Source organism: Chinchilla lanigera, unplaced genomic scaffold, assembly GCF_000276665.1.
Source record: "Chinchilla lanigera isolate Chin_1 unplaced genomic scaffold, ChiLan1.0 scaffold00037, whole genome shotgun sequence".
In the NCBI taxonomy this organism is placed as follows: domain Eukaryota; kingdom Metazoa; phylum Chordata; class Mammalia; order Rodentia; family Chinchillidae; genus Chinchilla; species Chinchilla lanigera.
The window spans coordinates 20146979-20170626 of NW_004955438.1; the positions used below are offsets into that span (position 1 = coordinate 20146979).

Here is a 23648-nt window from a genome sequence, read left to right on the forward strand (position 1 = left end):
CTCCAGTGCAGTGCCTTTCTGGCATGCCACCCTGCCTTGGAGGCAGCTCACCATGGACTGAACCCTCTACAAACTGACACCGCTACGCTTGCGGGTGTTGTGTATTTGTCTCAGCAATGAGTAAATTAACTAAGACAGGTACATAGGTAAGTATAATAGATAGGTATGTAGGTAGGCAGACAGGCAAACGGAACTGGATTGGCAGGTAGTCTGTGCTAAGGGATCATTAAAATAAGATACAAAGATTTCTATTTCATCTCAAGAATGTGAAAACTATAAAGTAAATGAAAGATTCATTGTAGTCTATTATTTAATAACATTTATAAGGACCTTTTTACATTGCTTCAATGAAACAACTGTTAAAACTATATATTAAAGATTCAATTCTTTTTTATTATGCATTTAATTCCATTTGGGGGATACATGTCACTAAGCACCACTTCACATTTAAGAAATCCTGAGTTACTTCAGCACTGAAGGCAATGGTGACTGTAACCCAATGACTGCATTTTCCAAAGAGGGAGCAGGTCCTTCCCTGAGGCAATGGATTAAAATCATATCTCTGAAAAGTCCAGAGGGACTGGAAGGCAATGGCTGTGTCCAGCGTCATTCCAAGAAAAGCACGAGGGAGAAACAGGTGTCTACTCTTTCAATAATCATAAGAGATTTCTTTTTTTTTTTTGGTTTTTCTCCAGTACCAGGAACCGAACTCAGGACCCTGCACTTGCCAGGCAGGCGCTTTTGCTGCTGAGCTAAATCCCCAGCCCCCATAAGAGATTTCAAATAAGCGTAGAAACAAACATAGTCATCACACCAGCCATAACAAACGAACCCATACCCAAGTGGACCACCTTCTCATTTCTTTAACAAACACGTCAGAGGTGATGTTGAGTTCCCTTTTATGTTTCCCCCCTCTCCTCTTTTTCCCCAGGAATAATTAGCATTAAGAAGTTGTGTGCCTAGCCAGACATGGTGGTACAGGCCTGTAATCCCAGCACTTAGGAGGCTGAGGCAGGAGAATCACTGTGAGTTTGAGGCCAGCGTGGACTACAAAGTGAGTTCAAGCTCAGCCTTAATTGCATAGCCAAACCCTGTCTCAAAAAGACTAAAAAAAAAATTAAAAGAAAAAAGTTCTGTGTCCTTCCCACCCAGGTTTTTAGCACTCACACCACTTATCCTGTATTCATCAGTAGCAGCAATAGTCTTTGCTGTTTTTAAAGTGTCCACGAAGGTACCGCACCACACACACCATGTCTTTCCGCACAGATCCGGCTCACTTGTTCTAACAGCCGTGCCTCTGAAATCGTCAGGGGTCTTGGATGCCAACAACAGAAACTGACTCTCATTAAATTAAGCAGGAAAGGATTTAATTAGAAAGATGCTGTGGGATTGACAGGAAACAGGCAGAAAATCTGAAGAAACAGGCTGAGGGGAAAGGTAGTTGGGAAGAAGCCAGGCAGCTCGAGTCTTTGGCTCCATCTTTGCACAGGAAGTGTAGACGGGTGATCCCGGGGCCCTTCTGGGCTGCACCTGTCACCAGCACCGTCACGGGAAGAAACACTATTGAGCTCTGCCTCTCACCCCTGTCACCAGCCCCTCCACACTCACCGATGCTGCTACTGCCATCTTTGTTCCGGTCTCCTATTGATTCGCTTCCTCCTCTGGCATTGTTCTGCCCCAGAGCAGAGTCCTGAGTCAGATGAAGTTTTCGCCTGTGCTCTGCGGAGTACGACAGCTAATAAGAGAACTAGATTCCCACCTGGATCCATAGCTACAGAAGTGGGGAAACTTGCTCAGGGTTCAAAATCCCTGGCAGAGGGTTGAAGAAACATGTGATTGCCTAGGATCAAACCTGTCCTGTAGCCACCACGAAGCCTGAAGAAGGAACTCATGCATATCTATTACATATCCACACATCTACTTCCCCTCTGCAGCTGGGAATGACACAGTACATCCTGCCAAGAGGGGACTCTGAGTCAACTGTCATCTCTTGCATTTGTATTACTCCAATGGAATTCACGTGGTGGCTGAAGCATTCGGCTTTGCATTTTTCTGCACCCTAGTGAAATGTGTTCACCATCCCTTCCAAAGACATGCCGCTCATAATCTTTTTTGCAATTTTTATTTTTTATTGATCCGTGTTTGTATTACATGGTGATTACATTCCTTGTGGGGAGCTGGTGCCTGTACATGACACATCTTAGTTTATTTTCATCCCCTGTCCCTTCTCCCTCCATCACTGATTCCCTTCCCATTGGAACAAAATCTATCTCCCTATTTGCTATTATCCTTTATTTCCCTCTTTTCTTATATTTATATTTTAGGTTTCTCATATATGAAAATATGTATATATCACTGTAATATGTCATCTTTAACTCTGTGGGGAAGATACCTAGAAGGGGAATAGCTGGGTCAAATGGAATTTCTAGTTTTAATTTTTTGAGGAATCTCCATACCAGTTTCCATAGTGCTGTACTAGTTTACACTCCCAGAAATGTAGAAGGGTCCTTTTCTGCCATAGCCTCACCAGTATTTGTTATTGTTTAATTTCTTGATGATGGACATTCTTTCTGGGGTGAGATAGAATCTCAGTGGTATTTTATTCACATCTCTCATGATTTCTTCCTGCTTTTGTTCTTCTCCATTTGTATCTTTCTTGTTACATTATAGGGTAAAAACACACATTTTGATCCCAATGCACTGCAATGTACCCAATGTAGGTAAATGTGCTGCAATTACATTATCTCTTTTGACTATGTCAGCTTTTAAATTAGCTTTATTAAGATATAATTTGCATATAACAAAACTCATCACTTTTACATGTGTAATTTGATAAATTTTGACAAATGTACATAAACAGAAAGTGGCATAGTATGTACCCTTCACTTAAGAACATTCCCCATTTCTCTCCTGTAGTTAATTCTCTAACTAATCCTCAACCCTTGGCAACCACTTATCTTCTTGTACTTATATTTTTTTGAAAAATTTCATATAGTGGTATCATACAGCACATAGTAACTGAATATCTTTATTCACCCTAACACTTTGAGAGTCATCTCATTGATGTTTTTGCTCATATTAGGGCATGTTCTTTTTCACTGCTGAGTAGTATTTCATTATATGACTATACCACAATTATTTAATCCACTCAGCAGTTAATGGATATTTGTGCTGCATTCACTTTTTCCCCCAGTCATAAGTAAAGCTCCAAGACTATTAAAGTACAGGTGGAGGGAGATAAAATCCCCATCTTTATCATTTTAGCACAAAAGGATGCTAAGTTGTGAAGAAGCAATTAAATTTTGTAAGGGGGCTCAAAAGACAAGCTATGTTAATAAAGTCTATGTAGGATTACCTAGGTCTCAGCTTCTCCTTGAAGATAAAGGAGTTGCATTCTTCCTGTGGGACCATCATCTTCCATTTAAAAAAAATTGTATGAGGAATCTTTGGGTGATAGACATCTAGAATCCCAAAAATGATGCTGGCCGGAACACACTTCTTAGTTCTCTAGACCCCAAAATAAACTTCCTGCTCCCTTCTTGCACGTGCGCCAACAACCCTCCAATCCTCTCCTGAACTGACACATCGCCTGCCCATACTAATTGTACTGCTAGTCTAGCCTCATAAAAACTCATTCCCCAGCTCCCTCCTGTGAGGGTCCTTGCAATCTCCTTCAACCCTCCCGTGCCAGCAAGAAAAGCTTGTTTATACCTGTGTCTGTCTCATGCCCTACCTGGTGCCAAACCTAACACTGTGTACTTGTTATTTTTCAATAGAGTGAAATAGTATGTTAGAGATTTTGTTTTCACTCCTTCAGGCTGTTTACGTGCACAACGGGTACCCACGATTTAGGACTGGTGATAACATAGTAAAAGTCGTATTAGCAAGGGCTTTCAGAGCAGCAGGGTCAATAGCATGTACTTGTATAATTGTGCAAGGAAATTCATCAGTTAGCCTTGCAGGGTCAGAAGAGCGAGAGTCTGCAAAGGCTGCCCAAGCAGAAGAATCCACAACCACCATCTGCATGCTGGAGAGCTGCAGGGTCCGGTAGCTGCTCAGCCCGAGATAGTGGAAGCCACAGAACAAGAGGAATCAAGGATGTGGCGCCCAGGCAAGGTCAGGAAAATACTCCTGAGTGGGAACTCAGTCTGGAGATGCCAGTGCAGGTCTGCATCGGAAACGAGAGCCTGGAGCCAATGGAGAAGACCGGAGCTGTTGAGCAGCAGCCACACTCGCTTCCTCTGTTGCTTTTTCAGTCCACTCAGGCTATAAGCCTATTGGTTGGTGTCACCCACATCCGGGGTGGGTCTCCCTCCCTCAGTTTGCTGGCGTACATGTCAATCATCCCTAGACCCACCTGGAACAGTGCTTTACTGACCTGCCTCGCAGTTCTTACTCCATTCAAGTTGACATATTATGATTAATGGTCACATTAGATAAGTTCATGAGAAAGGGTTTCAAACGACTGCACCATTTTATACTCCTAGCAGCCATGCATGCGTGTCCTGGTTTCTCCATATCTTTACTGCTTTAATTCTTGATGTTTTGACTCATTTTAAAGGTAGCCATTCTAGTAGGTGGGCACTGATATTTAGTTACTGTGCATGTTTACATTTTCTTAAAGACATATGATTTTCCTGTGTCTTCTCTGGTGAAACGTCTGCTCAGATTTAGAGACAAAATTAAAAATCAGGTTATGCACTTTCCCGTGCTTGAGGGACTTCTTTATATACTCTGAATACCAGCTCTTTGTTGGATATCTATTTTGCAAATATTTCCTCTCATTCTTTTTATTATGATTAGTTCGTGAAGCGCAAAGTTTTTTATTTTTATGAAGTTCCACTTACACTTTTTTCCTATGTATGTTTGTTTTGCATGTTCTTAAAAACTTTTGCCTGCATCAAGGTCATAACTACCTTTTTCTAGGTTTTTTTGGCTACAAGCTTTATACTTTATTGGTGTGTGATTCACTCCAAACTCATTATTTGTATAGTGTGAGGTAGGGGTTGAGCTTCATTGTTTTTAAACTGGACATTTAACTGTTTAAGTACAATTGTTGAAAAGACTATTATTTCCTTTCGAATTACTTTGGCAGCTTTGTTGCAGCTCAACTGGCCACATATGGGAAGCTCTGTTTTTCCACTTTCTATTATTTCCCATTGATCTTTTAGGTCTGCCTTTACATCAGTAACATAATGGCTTAATTGATGCAGCTTTAATTCAGATACAATAATTCTGAAGTCAAGTACTGTCACTCTCCAAAAGTCTTTTGAAGTATTTTGTATTTCAGTATAAAATTGAGGATCAGCTTGTCAATCTAAAAAATTCTGAGATTTTGACGAATTTTATTCAATCAATAACTGAAGAATATTGGATTGAGCATTACTCTTCCAATCTGTTGCATAGTTTAGCTTTACATTAATTTAGACTTCAGCTTTATTCAGAAACGTTCTATAGGTTTTAGTATAGAGATCTTGCATGTGTTCTGTTAAATTTGGCTCTATGTATTTCATATTTCTGATGTTCTGATAAATGGTATTATTTAAATTTTAATGTTTAGCTGTCCATTGCTAGTATGGGAACTGCATTAGCTTTTTGTGTAATGATTTTGTATGCTGTGGCCTTATTAAACTCCCTTGTAAGTTACAGAATTCATAGAATATTTTATCATAGAATTCTTCACATAGACTGCCATCTTTCTGTAAACAAAAGTAATTTTACTTCTTTCTCTCCCACTTGGGCGCCTTTATAGAAGTCTTGTCTCCTGATTGCACAAACGATGGCCTCCAGTGTGGTATTAAACAGAGGTGGTGAGCATGGACATCTGTGCTCTCTTCCAGCCTCTTGCTAGAGTCTCTTTAGCAGGCTGACAAAATTCCAAACCTTCAGTAGTTGCAAGGGGTTTATACCATTAATGAGGATTGCGTTAAGATAGTGAATTTCTGTATCTAGTGGAATGTTTCCTTTGAAGCTTGCTATTGTTACAAACTGCACTCATTGATTTTAGAATGCTAAACCAAACTTACATTCTTGGGAACAGCTCCTTTGGGGGTGCATTATGACTTTTTGTGTATTAGCCCATTTTTGTTGCTATAATGAAATACCCAAGGAAGTCTACTTAATAAAGTAAAGAGGTTTAATTTGGACCAAGTAGAACTTCAGAGGACTCTGGTGATGGTCTACTTGATGGTAGCGTTCTGAGTGCCACAGGCACCATATAGCAAAAGATGGAGAATGCATATGTGTACATGTGTGCCTGGTTTCTCTTTGTGTTCTTGCAAAGCTACTAGGATTCAATATTGGGGCTGCACTCTCATGATCTATTTGACCTTATCAAATCCTAATCACTTCCACTGGGCTCCACTTCTAAACATTATGTTCAGGTTAAGTTTCCACCTGCTTAATACCCCACAGTAGAGATAACATTTTAACAATGAAGTCTTTAGGGGCTCTCGTCCTACACCCAAACCAGAGTAGTGTGTGTGCTGTTGGACCGAGTTTGCAAAACCTTTTCTGTCCAACAATTATATCCATGTTCTGGAGGCAGCTTGCTCTTTATTATTCCTTAAATGTATCTTTGGTTGCAGTATCACAGTAGTGCACATCTCACAAAATAAACTAGGACACATTCATTCTTCTCATGTATTCTGAAAGAACTCTGTCAGAATTGGCTAAGTGTCATCTACTGGATAGAATCCACGAGTAAAGCATGTGGGATGAGAGTTTGTGGGGGTGAGCATTTGAAATACAAGTTTGATTCTTATAATCAATACAATGATGTTCAGTTTATCTTCTTAGTTTAGTACTTTATGTGCTTCAGTGATTCTTGTGCATTTCATCTGTGTTGCTAAAATGGTTGGCATGAAATTGTTCCTAATATTTCATTATTGTCATTTTGTTATTTTTCAAGCTGTTTTTGTACAGGAATCAAACTCAGGACCTTGCTCTTGCCAGGCAGGTGCTTGGCCACTGAGCTATATCCAGGACCCCTGCAATTTTGTTATTTTGTTATCTCTCTCTCACTTCCTCTGGTTGCCATGGGTTTTTCTGTCCTCTCCACGTCTTTCCAACATCTTTGGCACTGTCAGAGATGTTACTTCTTTCATTCCTGATAAGGGCAATGGTGTCTTCTCCATATATATTGTTTTTAATCTAGAGATTCATTAGTGTTAAGGCTATTCCCCCCAAAAAATCCAGATTTTACTTCCTCAATTTTTTCCAAATGATTTTCTTTTTCTACATCACTGGACTCTGTTTTCACATTTTATTATTTTCTTCTTCTGATTGCTCAGAGTTGGTTCTTCTTCCTCCACAAATTTCTTCTGTGGAAAATTAGTGTGTTGATTCGACATACTCTCTTTTATACTGTTAAGCATTTAATACTAACCATTTCCCTCGAAGAGTTACTTTGGCTGTATCCTACAATAGTGGTTAACTTAATTATGTCAAGCTGATTGCTTTGGGAGCCATTGTGAGAACAAGTAAAGCACACTGGGTGTGTGTTGGTGGGTCAGGCAGAGAGGGAACTGGGTGCTACATCGAGTCCTGGGCCCCATCCTCGCTAGCACTGTTCCTTTGTTCTGCCTCCTGGCTGCCATGAACGCAACAGTTTTGCCCCTCTGTAGACTCCTGCCATGATGTTCCTGCCTGACAGCCAGCCAGCCATCGACTGGATTCACTGAAACAATGAGTTAAATTAAACTTCTCCTTTAAGTTGTGGGAGTCGCGCATTGTGTACCAGTGACAGCAAGCTGACTAACACACCCCCACGTTCTGATATGATGGAATTTCATTTTCATAGAGTTCATCTGTTAGACACCACATTTTGTATTATTTAAGTGTTCTGATACTTATTGAGACATTTTATGGTTTCTTTGATAATAGACACCTTCTTTTCTTAACCTTTTTAGTGTATCAAGAGTTCTTTTAATACACATATTCTGCTTTATTAATTTGGTTTTCTTCGTCAATTGAGATGATTTTTCTCCTTTACTGATGTTGTGGTATATTTTAATAGACTTTATGGCTTTCAAAAACCTTCATTTCTGGGATAAGTCTAGCATAAAATGTTTTAAGACATATCCAACTTTGGTACACTAACATGTAATTTATGTCTTTTGCCTCAGTCTCAGTGAAAAGATTTGAGATTTTTCTCTTCTTGCTCTATCCTTCTCCAGCTTTGGAAGTCAAGCTAATGCTGCCATTAAAAACTCTCAATAATTTTCCTTCTTTCTGTCTAGCCAGAGACAAATTTGAAAAAAACAATTTCTTTGTATCCTGATAGTTTTGTAAAATTTGTTAATAGAATAATCAAGACCTAGGGTCTTTCTAGAGGAAATACAACTGATAAAATCTGTATTTGGTAAGTTTTATTTTTCTTTTTTGAGACAGGATCTCACTATGTCAGGTCAGTTCAGGCTGACCTTGAGCTCACTTTGTAGCCCAGGCTGGTCTCAAACTTGTAATGATCCTCCTGCCTCAGCCTCCCAAGTACTGAGATTTTTTGAGATTATGTTGTTAGTTGCATTAAAACTTATGACTATTATATATTCTAATATTTTCATTATAGGTGACAACTATCCAAGTCCCTAATAATTTTTGGCTTGTAATATGCTTTTGATGTTAGTTTGGAATGCTACTCTTGATCGGCACTGGTCTCACGTTTTCTGCCACTCTTTCACTTTCAAACATTCTCAATCATTTTATTTTTAGATATGCGTCTTACTAACAGCACAAAGCTAGATTTTGCTTTGGGGGACTCTGTCAGTCATTCATGCTTACTGTTTCCCAGCTAATAAGCTAAATAAGGTTTTGACATATAATACACGCTAATACATTCCTGTTTAATCAGAACTTGAAACAGCTAGATACACGTGGTAAGTAGAGGCCAATTGAATTCTACAACTCAGATCTCCCATATTTCATCTAGGGTAGTTTTTCTTTGTGCTATCTGTATTACTATATAGGGAAAGGGAATACTTCTATGTAGAGCAAATGTACTAAAGGTGGGAGGGCTGCTCAGTGAAGTGGAGCGAGCTAGTTTGACATCAGATCCCACGAGCCCATACAGCCTTTCTAGTTTCTCCGTGTGAACTTGGTCAAGGGGCCGACCTCTCTGGTCCTCAACCTGTCACCTTGTCAGACCAATTAAAGCCTGTACACTTCATCCTAGCATTATCAGTCAGTCCACTCCCAAGGTGAAGAAACTCACGAGAGGTGAGAGAAATCAGCTTGCTCAAGTGGGAGATCTGGAAAGCGTCACCAACAGCACTCTCATTATTATACCAAACAGTCTGTTCCTAAAGGCACCTGATATGAGTTGAATTGCGTTCCCTTCAAAAATTAACATATTGAAGTCCTAACCCCAATCCATTGAAATGTGTACTTATTAGGAAATAGTGTCATAAAAGATGGAGTCATTCTTTAGGGTGGGTTCTAATCCAACATGACCAGTGTCCTCATAAATGAGGGAATTTGCATACAAACTCCCACAGACATTTAGGTAGAGCATATGAAGAGAAAGCCTGAGAAAAGAGTGATGCCTCTAGTAACCAAGGAATGACAAGATTGGCAGCAAAAAGAAGCTGTAGGATAGACCCGGAGCAGATTCTTTTGTGCAGTTCTCCAAAGAACTGGCTGACACTTTGATTCAAACTTTTAGCTGAATGGGACTCTGAAGAACTAAACTTCCATTGTTCTGGTCACTCCATTTGTTATTGCAGCCCCAGGAAACCTGTACAACATCTTTATATGATGGGTAGAAACCTTCCTGATGAGCATCAGGCTAGGCTTCTGTGAATACATGCATGCGTTCGCATATACATGTATACCGTCTAATCTCACACATGCACTGCAGAGAATGCTGCCTTAGATGTGACGTCATGAAAATCTCACACCTCCATGGAAGACCTGCCCAGCTAGTGCAACATTAGGGGAACTGTCTACTGGGTCAAGAAACTTGAGTTTGGATATTAGCTTAAGAAACAGTACTTCCTCGCTCCTCCTCTCATTTGTGCCCTGGGGGGTTCCCCCTCTAATCAGTTCTCAGTTGACAAGACTTCTGATTTTCAAACTCTTTTGCCAACCAATCTGTACTTTCACAGACATAATTAATTTGACTGCCCAGCATTTATTAATCAAAGACATATATAACAGACTGTGCAGCAAAATCACTTCCCTGAATGCCTATGATGTCACCACCCAGCTAATCAAAGCTGGAAGGGACATTTTTGTGGATTAGTTCTAAAGCTCATGCACAGCTGGACCAGATGAGCAGGGGCCCGTCAGGATGGACCCACGTGGCTGTGAGCCAGCATCTGCCGGTGGCCTCCCCAGTGGGGCCTGGTGGCAGGGAGGGCCTTGTGTCTGGCCTGAGTGTCAAATGTTCTTGGGAAAGTGGGGGGAATGTAAGACTGCCTCGTGTTGCAGCTGCCTCAGTGGACACCACAGGTCAGGTGTGGTGGCAGGAAGTGGACAAGGAGGGACAGCTCCAGAGAGACCAGGCACTGGCTGAGCTACCCGTTTGTGTGAAAATCAAGGTGCCACAGTGGTTCCTGGAGTGGAGAAGGGAGGCGGGGCGGGATGAACTCTTGGCTGAGTTTGTAGCAGCCTTCGACATGGGGCCCTCAGCTTCCCATCATCTTTGCACAAGCCCAGGGCCTAGGTACCAAGTCATCTTGAGCAGGCATCAGTATTTTGTCTCTGGGTACAACCCACTGCCTCTCTATTCCTTTGCCTCTCCCTTGGTTACATGGAGGTGATCAGTCCCCATCCTCCCTGGCTGCTTTGTGAGAGTCAAGTCAGGAGAAGAGGTATGAAAAGCTTAGCGTTCTGCAATTCAGCAGACGGGCTCTGGGCATTCCTAGCTGTTCATTTGTTCCCTCAGCAAAGACATACTGAGGGTCTCAGAGGTGCCAGGAAGTGAATCAGGTGCCAGAAGCGGAGACAGGTGAGCCCATCGTCCACCAAGGAAGAGAAACAACACGCCATGCTACAGTATACATCAGGAGCTCTCAGGACAGACGTGGCGGGGGAAGCCCACACTCCACCCAGAAGGGGCTTCCAGAGCCAAGCGCAGCCTCACTCTGAGCAGGATGCTGTGCCCCCTCCAGGGGTGGCCAGCTGTCTTTTCTCAAGCCCCAGCCCCAGCCTCTGTCGATGGGATCTTGGCCAGGGACAAAGAGACAGAGCCAGGTCTCCTCCTCCGCTGGGGATGGGCAGAGAACACTGCGAGCACTCACCCAGGCTCTGTAGAAAACACGTAAAACAACCCGCCTCCTCCCCTGCAGAACGCCCTGAAACTGAACCTCCATCGCCGTTTCTGTTAACTTCCTTGGAGCTGCCTGGCATTTGATTTCCAGGCTGTCTCTAGCAGGTGACCGAGGAAAACACAAGTGCTCTTTGCTCAGCCCTAGTTTTACGACTCCTGTTCCCTTTCCCCTCCATTCTCCAGGAACAAGTTTCCTGGGCCCCCAAATACCTCTCACCCTCTCTCTGATTTCCTTTGCTTACACCCGTGTGTTAAGAAAAGGCTGGAAAGCACAGAGCCGGATTCACTCCTGAGTCTGAATGCACATCCGGGTATTTTTAATCCACCATGAACTGGATTCTGAGCCGCTCAGAGCCAGGTAGCTGAGCCCTGTTAGTGGGCCCTCTGCAGAATGAGCCTCCAAGGAGCATTTATCCTAGGGTCGAATTCCCCGGGGAACTGAAGGGCAACGTGATCCCAAGGAGAAAGGAAAAGTGCAAGAGTGGCTTCCAGACCCCTGCTCCAGTGTGTCAGACGCCCCCACTTGCAAGTAACTGTGCAGCTTGAGGGCGGTGTCTTCAGCACTGTGACCTCCTCCCTGCCCTGGCAGTGCAAGTGGAATCCCGGAGTGGCCCCGTTGCACAGGCAAGGAGCTTGAGGCCGTGGAGAGCGGGGCTGCAGTCCGTGCACATCACACTCCGCAGGGCTGGCCAGGCTGCCTGGCAGAGCTTTGCCTGCGAGGATCAGACGCTGTCACTGTGCGAGGGAGCAGCTCCCCTCCCAGGGGTGGGTGGCTTGGCAGGGAGGCGGCCAACTGCTCAGTTGGCTGGGGAGATAATAATGCTTAGAGCTGTTTATCAACCATCTTTGAATGGCAGCCTCCGAATTCCTAATTAACGAACATCCGTGGTCTGGTAGCTCTTCTAAGAGTCCAATCGTATCAGATGGAGGACATTCCACCTGGGTCTATCTCGCCCCAAAACCTGTGCTCGGTGCCTGATAAACAGCAGTTCCTGACCACAATAATTAATGAATGGAAGGAGAGGAAGGGGCAGGCTTTCTGAACTGTCCCAAATCCCCGGAGCTCCCAAGAATGAAAGTTGATTTCTCTGCCAAAGGGAGGCCTGTGTGGACAATGTGCCTTGAAGAAAGGGCCAGGGATACTCAGCTGTTCCGAATTTACCCAGGAACGCAGGGGCCTGCGGTCCTGAGCCACCTGGCACCCAGCTGTTCATAGCATCACGGTTCTAGAATCCAGCCCCTAGGGGCCTGCGGGCAGCCGCTCACATAACCCTTCATTGTCCATCCTCGCTGGGTGCCCCAGCACCACGGCGACAGATGCAGGACGGGACTCGGGTCTTCCTGGAAGGGCCTGTCTCTCAAGTCAGATCCTGTCTCCTTTGCCCCAGTTACAGCCCACATCCTGACCCCATGTTTTTGTCCAGGTTGCTGCCCACACACCCGCCTTCCTCTACCTGTAGGAGGGCAGCCGGTGCTCACCTGCTCAGGCAGGCCGTCCTGGGCTTGCTCCATGTTGGTGCTCAGTAGCTCGCCTTCCTTGTGCAGCACACCTGGCTTCATTACCTCCATTGCAGCAGGCTCCTCGCTGCATGGAAGTTTTCCCTTCTGTGTCCGAGCTATGCACTTGACTCTGAGCATCTCACAGACTGGGCAGGGTCGTCTCTATCTCTCTCACCAGGAGCCCAGGACAAAGCCTAGCAAACAGGAATTGCTGCCCATGGATTCCTAGGGAATGAAGGGTAGAGTGAATGCACATTAATAAATAGTTCACTTTTAAATAATGTTTTTGAGCTGTAAGGACAGGGTCACTAGTACGGCAATAAATGCATCACCTACCTGGGCTGGGCTCTTATTGAAGATAACAGGAACTGAAAGCAAGCAAGGACACAAGCGTTTAAGGGCCTTTCCTCACACACTGGGGAGATAGCCAGTGGGACCAGGCTGGCATGAGCAAGTTCTGGGCCTGAAGATGGACACGGATCTCCATGCGCTAGAAACTCAGTGAGGCATATGGGTCTTAAGGGCCTGAGGCCTGGTGGGACCAGCTTGTTTCTATCCCTCGTGTGAAATCGTCATGGGGTTTGCCTAAATCCAGATAGAAGTTGAAATAAGGGAGACTTTGGAAGGTGGTGGCATTTTGCAACTGTGCAATGTGTAGGGTGACTCAGATCACCTGAGCCTCAGCAGCTCCTGGGCAGTGGACAGGAGATTTGTCACGCAGATGCTGTGCAGGAATTTTCTGGGACACAGTGGACATCACTGCCTCCCTGGGCTGGGCAGATGGGCAGGGAGGGCACCCTCAGACTCGTCCTCCTCAGGACCCCGCAGCTTGTAACCAGGGGCCTGCCCTGGCTCTCAGATGTTACCAGTCATCGTTTTTCTCCTGAAGACTCACAGGGAAGATAGCAGAACACTGGTCTCCATCAGCCTATCACTTTTCTTAAAAACCAAGTTATAAAAATATTAGAATTCAAGAAATCTTCCTTGTGTGGAATCTCTGAGGCTTCCACATAACTACAACCCAAATGAGGCAAGTGCATCAACTTCCCCTTGTTTCCGTCTAGATAGTTTTAATATAGAGTTCTGTCAATGTCATTGTTATAGTTTAGATCTAAAATATTCCCCCAAAGACTCAAGTTTGGCCAAAGAGATTGCGACCTAGAAGAGTGAATTCTTGTCCCTGGCTCCTCCCTCTCTCACTCCCTCTGGTTGCCATGGATTGAGGAGTTCTGTCCTCTCCATGTCTTTCCACCATGCTGTTTCTGCCTGGAAGCTAGGCAACCATGGACTAAACCCTCCAAGAACCGTAAGCCAAATAAACTTCTTGCATCCTTTAAGTTTTGGGAGTCAAGCATTTTGTCCCATTGAGGGGAAAATGACTAATATAATCACAGTGTGCCAAGTAGATTTCAAGCAAGAGGAATTTTCAGGACATTGCAGGTATAACTGGGGATCAGTAAAAAGAGCAATGCATATAAATGGAAAGTCCTCTGCACAAAAGCACAATAGAAAGTACACCCGTGCATAACCTGCCACTTCCAAGATCCTTGTCTACACCACCCTAGCACTTCAAACCATCTATATGAGGATACATGAACTGAGAGGACTTCAGGAGGGACATAAAGCAGTGACCTTCAAACTATCTTCCAGTTTACTGGGACTATAGTGAACAGGGTAGGACTCCTCTTAGATTTACTACAGTTCTATTTTATTTTTATTATTATTATTATTATTATTATTATTATTATTATTATTATTTTGTGCTTGCATTCTTCATGATGAAAACAGAACCCAAAGCATCAAGAATACTGAGTGCTGTTCTACCACCGAACGACACCCCTAGTCCTATTTATTTTTTAATTAGTAGACTGTGGCTCTCCCCTCCCCCCCACACACACACTCATCTGTGAACTAAATTCTTGCCATGGCCACCATCTTGACTGCCCTGTGATGGCCTCTCAGATCTCTGGGAACAGAGGTATCTGCCCCAGCTCACACATGATTTGGCTGCCCCAGGCAGCGCCTGCTGACATACTAAGCACCCAACAGTTTTTCTGAGGAAGAAGGAAAGGAAGGATGGGAGGAAAGTGGGAGGGAGAGAGAAGCCTGGCACACAGGGGCATGCAAAAAGCCTCTCTGGCCCAGCCACACCCCCACACTCCTTCCCACTCGGCTCCACCTGGCCACATGCTGCAGGTATTGCTGGTGGCCTCCTCCATGTACTCCTGTGTCTTGCATGTCCTCTATCACTGTACTGAGCACTGCCCCTGCATGGTTTCTGAAGATGCTGGCCATATGCCCTCCAGCCAGACTCCCTGCCACACCCCTGCACCTGCCTGAGTGCTCATCCGAATGATCTCTGTGTCTACACATGGCCTTTCTCACCAGCCCAGTCTGATTTGCTAGTTTATCACCTACGTGCCACATTGACCACTGCTCCCCTGGGGCATCTCATCAGCTGTGTGAGGGGCCAAGGACCCAAGGAAACTGGGGTCTCCACAGCAGAGCAGGAGTGGCCTAAAAGGTGGAGCTCTTTGGTAGCAGCCCACTTAGCTCCTAAATGAATGGGCCAATATTCCAATTCAGCCACCAGAAGTGGAGATAGAGCCATGTGACAATGCACTGCTTCCAGAGCTCATGCATTAAACAGGAGCCAGGGGACCCTTGCAGAAAGGAGGTGGAAGAAGTGGTGGTCCCCAAAGATGCTACCTTGAGGGACCCTTCCACCCATTCGTGAGCTTCTAGGAGGCCCTACTAAATGTAGGCCATGTTCTGAGCTTGGAGCACCTTGGTGAGCAAGACAGACAATTCCCTGCCAACTGAATTGGTGCCAAATGTGCCTCCCCCCAGGAAAGAGACTCTGCACCCAGCCAGGAACTGCACGGAGCCAAGGAGCTGCATGGACATGACATCTATGTACCTACCTCACAAAGAGAGAGACAGAGGCAGAGACAGAGACAGAGAAGCAGCAATGTGTAATTACAATAATGAGCATAGATTATGGAGTCCACGTTTGTAAGCTGAGTGACCCTGAGCAAATGACTATGCCTAATGTCTGCAGCAAGAGGGGAGTAGCTCTGATGTCCAGCACACAGCGGGACAGTGCATGGAAAGAAATGCTGTGTGTGGATGAGTGTAGACCCACAGCCTAGAGAGTTCTCAAAAGGGTCATATTCTAGCTCATCACATCCCATAGTGACCTGTCATGAACCTGAGTCTCACAGGAGTTAAACACATCCAATGTCCTCCCAGCTTCAGAGAAGAGAAGCAGAACTTGACCCAAGTGGATTGGGCAGCAATTTATAAAGTACGTGCGGAGCTCTGAAGCATGCAGGTCCATGAAAAGCACGGCATGACCCCAGCTCCTTTCTTCCTCCCTCTCCATGCCCTCTCCCACTCCCAGGCATGTGCAGCTCAAGATGGGAGGGTGCTGCTTAACCACTGCCAGGCATCTGGCTCAGTAACTGTGAGTTTCACGACCATGCTCCTCCCATTCTAATGTATCTCCTCCCCTGTGAGGATTTAAAGATGCTCCCCAGAACTCTGTATGTCTGTGATTAGTGTTTCACCAGAGGTGGGCAACAGAAATACCATTCAGCCTCAAAAGAGTCAGTTCAAAGAGGGATGTTATTGCATAGAACCTCCTTCAAATTTTATTTGAAAACATTTTAAAGTGACTTTGGAAAGAAGCTCCAACCTGAGGAGAAAGACCAAAGGTAAAATTGATGCCGTCAGGGTGGATTTTTTTCCTTCTGGAGCTCACTGTCCTGACAGATAATGCTCTCCACCTGTGAAGGCCTGAGAGCTTCTCAGGAGGATAATGAGAACTTCACAGAGCCTGTGAGAAAGGCGGGGAGGCAAAGAGCAACTGCCCCTCCTGTTCAACCCCTGCCTTTTTTGTCCAGGCCAGAGAGATGACTGTGAAGCCACCATGACCCGCGGAAGCAGATGAGGACACCTGACTTGAGGTTCTGCATGACTCATGCTTGGTGCCCAGAGCTCTGCTCTTCCTGGGTCCCTGCTGCCCTGCACAGCACTTTCCTGAACTGACAATGGCCTCATGAGGTTGCTACAGGCAGCTCTGCTTTACAGAGGAGGAAGCTGAGGTTCTAAGAGCTCAGTGTTACCCACCACCACTTATCAAGATGTCTTAGTCATTTTCCTCACCGCTTGGACAAAATACCTGACATCTGCAACTTCACGAGATGTTTATTTTGGCTCCCAGTTACAGTCTCCATGGTTGACTGGCTCCAAGGCAGAACAGCCAGCAGAAGGGCCTGGCGGAGGAGAGCTGCTCACAAGAAGCAGAGAGGGAGAGAACGGAGGAACCAAGGAAGGAGAGAGACTCTTTCAGGCCGCACCCACCATGACCCACCTCTTTCAAACTGGTCCAGACCTCCTAACAGCACATTTAGCTATAATATCATCAGTGGAACTAACTCACCAGTGAGTATGACTCCCTTACCATCCAACCCCTTTCCAAAACCATACTTGTGATTGCATGAGGCTTTGAGGGGACATCCAGGCACAAACCATAACACAAGACATGGCAGACACAGTCGAGCCCAGAGCTACCGTATCACGTGGTCCCACAACCCCTGACTGTGACCTTCAGCATGGGGATGCCAGGGATTGAGTTTCTGTCTCATTTCACAGTGAGGTGACCAAGGGCTAGGGAAGGCAATGACCTTTCCAAGGTCACACAGTGCACCACTGGACCTTGAGCCAGAGTGGTCTGATGACAAGCTATGTCACAACTGGTGGCCTATAGGAGACCTCTGGCTGGTTGATTTTCCTTAATGGTTCATTTTAGTTATGGAATCCCATATCTTAACAGCTTTTGTTATAATTAACGACTTACATTGTATGCTATTATATTCACAAAATTCCTTAAGTATTGTACTACTAATTTTTATTAGCTCATTGAAAGGAACCGTTAGAGCTTATATTGTTTGATCCAGTTTGCATGCCTGTATCCGATAATCTGAGCAACTACTTTGAAGATAACAATACGCAACGTAACAACCATTGTTACTTTCCTGTCATCTTATTTTGAAATTTTGTATCATTTTTATTGTTTTGTTTCTCCTTAAAGTAAAAGAAAAGTCACCTTGAGAGAAATTGGTGTCTTGATTGTTACCACTATAGCAAGTATAAAGAAATCCATGTGTGAGCCTAAACACATGTGTGGGAATTACTACAGATATAGCTCACATACGCAAGCATGTAGTATGTATAAACACACACACACACACAGCCTCCCCATATTACCTGAAATTATTGGCCATCCTTGAATAAGTTGACCCAATGCCACTTCTTCCAAGCACAGAGCTCGGGCTCCCCACTGAAGAGGATCAGGAAGATAGCACAAGACCACAAGTTCCAAGTTTTGTCCTTGAGCTTTCAGTTTGGAGCTTGACCTCAGAACTGCCAGTTGACTTCTTTGCCCACAGTTTCCTCCTACTGTGGTCTGTCCTTCTTTAGAAGCCAACCAGCACATGGCACACCTCAAGGCCAGCTGGAACTGCCCGTCTCTCCCTCAGAAAAGCTATCAGGGTCCCCAGGGAGAATCTGATATGCATCGTAAAGCTCGAGTTTTGTACCCAACCACCCCAAAGTCAATGTGCGGAAAGTAGCCAATCTATTGTTGCTATATCTGATGAAAAAGGAAAAAAGTTATATTCATTATATAGCTTTATTTATGCCTCCATCTAGCTTACAAACTATCAAAGGCGGTGTGAGATGTAGATGGAGCCGCCTCATATGTCATCTCCCTTCCAGAGAGCTTCATATTTCATTCCCTTTGAAACTGAACATGATTAGGTCATTATGTAAATAACAAATGTGATATGTAATTTCTTTGAAGAATAACTGATAAAGTATCTGTGATCATTTCAGTATTGATTAAAATAATAGAATAAGCACTTACCCTGCTATGAACCCCATATATTAAAAACCTGTCTTAAAGGATAAGCCAGGGTCTAACAAAACGTCGGGTCTGAAGAAGCAGCCTGAGCTCACCTGACCCTGGCCTTGCTGCCCACCTCTGCGGACGCTGTGAACCGGACACTGCCTCAGCCTCTGTTCTTTCCCAGGCAGCAAGTTCACTGCTCGCCATTCTCACCCGCTCAATGCACCTCTCTTTGGAACCCAGAATGGTGTCACAATAGTGTTGCACCAATAATGCACAGGTCCAACTGCATTCTTCAGTCGGGTTTCACATCTACATTTTAAAAAGGTCATGCCCCCTCTATTTTTAGTAGAATACATATTTCTCAGCTCATTTAAAATATTTCAGATAGATTCATTTTCTTTGTTCTTATTTTCCATTCTATGAAGTGTGGTCAAAAATTACGAGGGATCCGTAAAATTTTAAAAATTTATTACAGTAGAAGACGTGCAGTCTTCAATCTCCCTCAAAATACTCTCCCATCATTCCTGCCACTTTCTGAAGCAACTCTGGAGAATTTTTTCATGGCTGTCTTTACTTGCACTGTCAGAGTTACCAGAGCTACCTTGATGTCCTTCATCTGTTCAAAAATGTTTCCCTTTTGTGGTCCCTTTGACTGAGGGGAAGAACTAGAAGTTGCACTGTGCCAGATCTGGTGACTAAGGTAGATAAGGACACACCATCATGTTTTTACAAGCTTGCCTTCCCATTGGACAGCACCTGGCAGCTTGACTAATCATATTTTTGAGCACACCTCATAAAAAAGCTCAAGAAAGAGAACTTCCAGAACAGTTTCAGAAAATGACAAGAAAGATGAAGTGTGTTCAAAGCCAGGAGGAATATTTTGAGGGTGATTAATGGCTATATGTCTTTTACTATAATATAATTTTTTTAAATATAAGCATCCACTGCACATTTTGTATGGGCAGTGTGCAGTGTGCAGGTTGACCTCCATCATTTTCTCAGTGTCATCATCTGAGCCACTGCATGGTTGGCACAGCTACTAGCTCACTCATTCACTTGAGACCCACTGATCTGAAGAAATTTCACAAGTAAGCAAATTCACAGCCTTTCCATGAGAAATGGGTCCTACTAAGCCTTGTCTTCAAAGTTGTGGCACACACAAGGGATTTAAATGATCACCACAGAGCACAGCCAGAGTCACTCCAGTGGCCAGTGCACTGAGACTCAAGCCAAAGACCTTTCTGTCAAGTACAGTTGGCTGAATCATGGACCTTTTGAAGAACGCCTTGGGCAAACCAAGTGAAGGATGAGCAATCCCAGCAGCCAAGGCCAAGCTGGGTTCCTCTGTTATGGCTTAGGTCTAGAATGTCTCCCCAGAGTCTCAGAAGTGGGGCTTTCAGAGGTGGGATTGGATCATGAGAGTATTGTACTCATCAATGGGTTAATTCATTGATGAGTTCCTGGATAAAGATGCTGTAAGGAGGTAAGGGCTAGTTAGAGGTGAGTCACTGGGAGGTATGATTTGGAAGGGTGCACTCCTGTCCTTGGTTTTTCCCTAACCTCTTTTTGCTTCCTGGATGCTGTAGGTTGAGCAGTTTTTCTCAACCAAACCCTTTTCCATGCCAACCATAGACTGAACCCCCAAAACAATAAGCCAAATTAAACTCACTTTTAAGTTGTGGACATTGGATATGGAAAAGTGACTTAAATGATTTTTGTTTTGTTTTTTTGAAATAGGATTTCACTATGCAGTTCAGGCTGACCTTGAGCTCACTTTGTAGCCCAGGCTGGACTCAATCTCACAACAGTCCTCCTACCTCAGTCTCCTAGGTGCTGAGATTACAGGCATGTTCCACCCCACCCAGCTGAAAAGTGATTAATCCATTATCTGAACTCTGATTTAAAATATTTAACATATTGAAAATGTTGAACATACTGAAGAAGATGAGGATGATGGTGGTCATGATGCTGGTGATGGAGACAAGATTGAGGAAACAGTGATGAGGAAGACAGGAGTATGGTAACAGCATAAACAAAGGCTGCTTTTGTAAAAACAGTGGAGTAAGAGATCCTCGCACTGGGTGTTAAGTGGAGAAACCAAGTGGCTTCTAAGATTTTCCATTTCTCCTGTGAGTCTGTGACTCACAGGTAGTTAAATACAAACAACAAAGGCTTGGAGTTAGATCAACTCAGATTCAGTAGATATGAACTACATGATCTTGGTGGCATTATTTATGCTTTGGGAGCCTCTTTGTAAACCCTGGAATATGGTGACAAAATACCTCTCATGTACAGCGGTGGGCAAAATTAATATGTTTTAATTCTACAACGTACTTTGTCACAACTCCAGGCATGTGAGAATCACTCAACAAACATTAATCTGTCTTTGATGAAGGATGAAAGGAGGTGGTGGGTGTTGATCTACAGTATTGATGTCCAAAAAGCCAAAAGCACTCAAGTGACATTTATTAAAGACCTTTTGGAGAACCATGTATTATAGCTTTGCTTGGTGCCCTTAGAAAGTCAAATAGCAGGGAATGTCCCTGTGTTATCCTCATGAGGTGCCAGGTGGGCCCATGTTCACTATCCCCTCAATATGGCCAGGCTTCACTCTGCTGTGGTTGCAACTTTGTTTAAAGTTGAATTCCAACCAGGCTGCTCTATAAACCTTTATCACATCAGTGGCCATGAGCTAATCTCTACTAAGCATGGTAACTGTGTAAGTGGATATTGCCTCGCACTGCCTGGCTCTGGGTCAGGATGGAAGAACCAGGCATGTGTGCATACTGGCACAGTGTAGTGCCTTAGGTGTTGAAATGGAGATGCATGCAGGATTCAGGATAGATGTGATGCATGACCTGCTGCAGTTGTCTGGGGCATCAGGTGGGGTATAGGTGCTTCCTGGAGGAGGTGATGTGCAGGTCTAAAACTACTGAATGGAAGATGTAAGAACCATAACATAAGAAAAACCAGTAAAAAGTGGATGAAGAGCTATGTGACAGGCTGGGGGCAGCAAGAGAGATACTGCTCCTGCTCTCTACTGGATCTGAAGGAGAGACGCAGAAGTCACAGGTGGGTAGGTAGGTAAGTAGGTAGGGCGGTAGGTGGGTTGGTGAGCAAAAGGGCAGATGGATAGACTGGGAAGATAAGAAGAGGATATTTCCCTTAGTAATGTAACTTATGGGAAAACAAAGCGAACAAAGGTGGATGAAGAACAGATAAAGGCAGAAGTGGTGGGACACGGGAGCCATCAAGGAGACTCTGCCTGTGCCTACCTGTTGGAGCTGTGGCCATGATGCACGACCCACACAATCAAGGACAACTTCTTCTGTCACATGCCAAGCGCTCACTAGAGGTACCCGTCTTGCCCCTTTGCCTCCATCCTGGACATAGACGTATAAGGGCAAAGAGTTGACCACGGTCTGGTCATTGTCTCCAGTAGCAGATGGGATAGCACGTGTGCTAGTGGGGAAAGAGAACTAAAAGGTCTTGTACATGTATGTGTGACAGATCCTGTGCTAAGTGCCTGGTTCAATTCTGGGACCCTCCTGTCACTCTCCTGAGCCAGAACTAATGATATCCCCAAAATATGGGACACCTAGTCACATTTTTTTCACTGTATTTTGGTTTTATCACTGTTAAATTTCCTAAATCTAGTGCACAGCATGCTGCATAGGAAAGCACCAAGTGGATGGATGGATGGATGGATGGGTGGATGGATGGATGGATGGATGGATGGATGGATGGATGGATGAATGCATGGATGGATGGATGGATGGATGGATGGATGGATGAATAGACAGATGGATAGATGGGGACTGTAATAATCAAAATGGCCATACCTATTTTTCAGATAAGGCAAATGAAGCTCAGAAATGTTGTGTAATTTTTATGAGATCACAGAGCAAGAATTCAGCAGAGAAAGTGTCAACCAAATAAACCATCCATCCATCCATCTTCCAGCCAGCCTTTCTTCAACCATCCTCTAGCAGGCTTTAACAGTGTTAACATGCGTCAACCACTCTTCTGTAAGCTGCTGATGTGAAGACAGAAAAGGCTTGTTGCTGTCTTTAAGGTGCTCATAATATGAAGGAATGAATGGGCTGTCAGATTTCAGAGTCCAAAGTTTCTTACATAAGATGAATTTGTACATGTTACAAGAATAAAGGCATTAGTGCCACTTAACAGAGCACTTTTTCAAACATTTCTGTTCAGTCTGTGCTTGTTCTGAAGCGAATGAGTTCTCCTTTTCTGAAAATATTCAAAGCCAGGCTGAATAATTCCTAGACAGACCCAGGAGAGTGGTGACTCCAGCTATAGAAAGCACGTAAGATTGGATGAGCAGTCAAGAATAGGTCCATGCCACCTGCAGGATCCAAGGACCCATGAAAAACTCTTTTTCCCTTTTGTACAAAGACATACAGGAACCCATAGCAGCTGATGTTACTCTAAGCAGAACTTCAGGATAATAAAGGCAACTATGTACTTCACATTAGGGGAAAGAGTAAAAGTCAGAAAAGCAATGTGACAATGGTTTTCCTGTCGCCTCATCCCAAAGTCATAAAAGCACACAGGCTGCAGCAAACCTCTCCTGGGTAGGACAGCTGCAGAAGATGAGGCTTGTCCTGGGAGGACAAGCATTGTCTCAGCCAGCCACACTGAGCCCCACCTGTCACATGGAGTCCTGCCTGAGGCTTGAGGGGAAAGAGGTGCCAGCCTTCCCGCCTGTAAGTTCCTTGGGTCAAGGTAACAGCCTCCTCCTACACAGCAGGATTAAGACTAACTGACCAGGTGAGCCCTGAGCTAGAGCAGACGGGCGTTAAGAGGTCTTGAAGATAAGGATCTACATTAGGCATCACCCAGAGCTAGCGAGGGTTTCAGAGTAAGAAGCTGCTCCAAAGCAACCCATTCACTAACTTGAAAACAAAAAAAGAAAATAAACAGAACATATATTTAAGAAGCTCT

General features: G+C 44.3%; 1 long non-coding RNA gene across 1 annotated transcript; it reads right to left on the reverse strand.

The window, feature by feature from the left end:
• Window positions 1–1364: 1364 nt before the first annotated feature.
• On the reverse strand, window positions 1365–18877 carry LOC102027571. Its single transcript, XR_261953.1, has 4 exons — window positions 18791–18877; window positions 12749–12994; window positions 1609–1719; window positions 1365–1530 (listed from the first exon to the last, which is right to left on the reverse strand). It is a non-coding gene; the product is annotated as an uncharacterized LOC102027571 (long non-coding RNA).
• Window positions 18878–23648: the final 4771 nt, after the last annotated feature.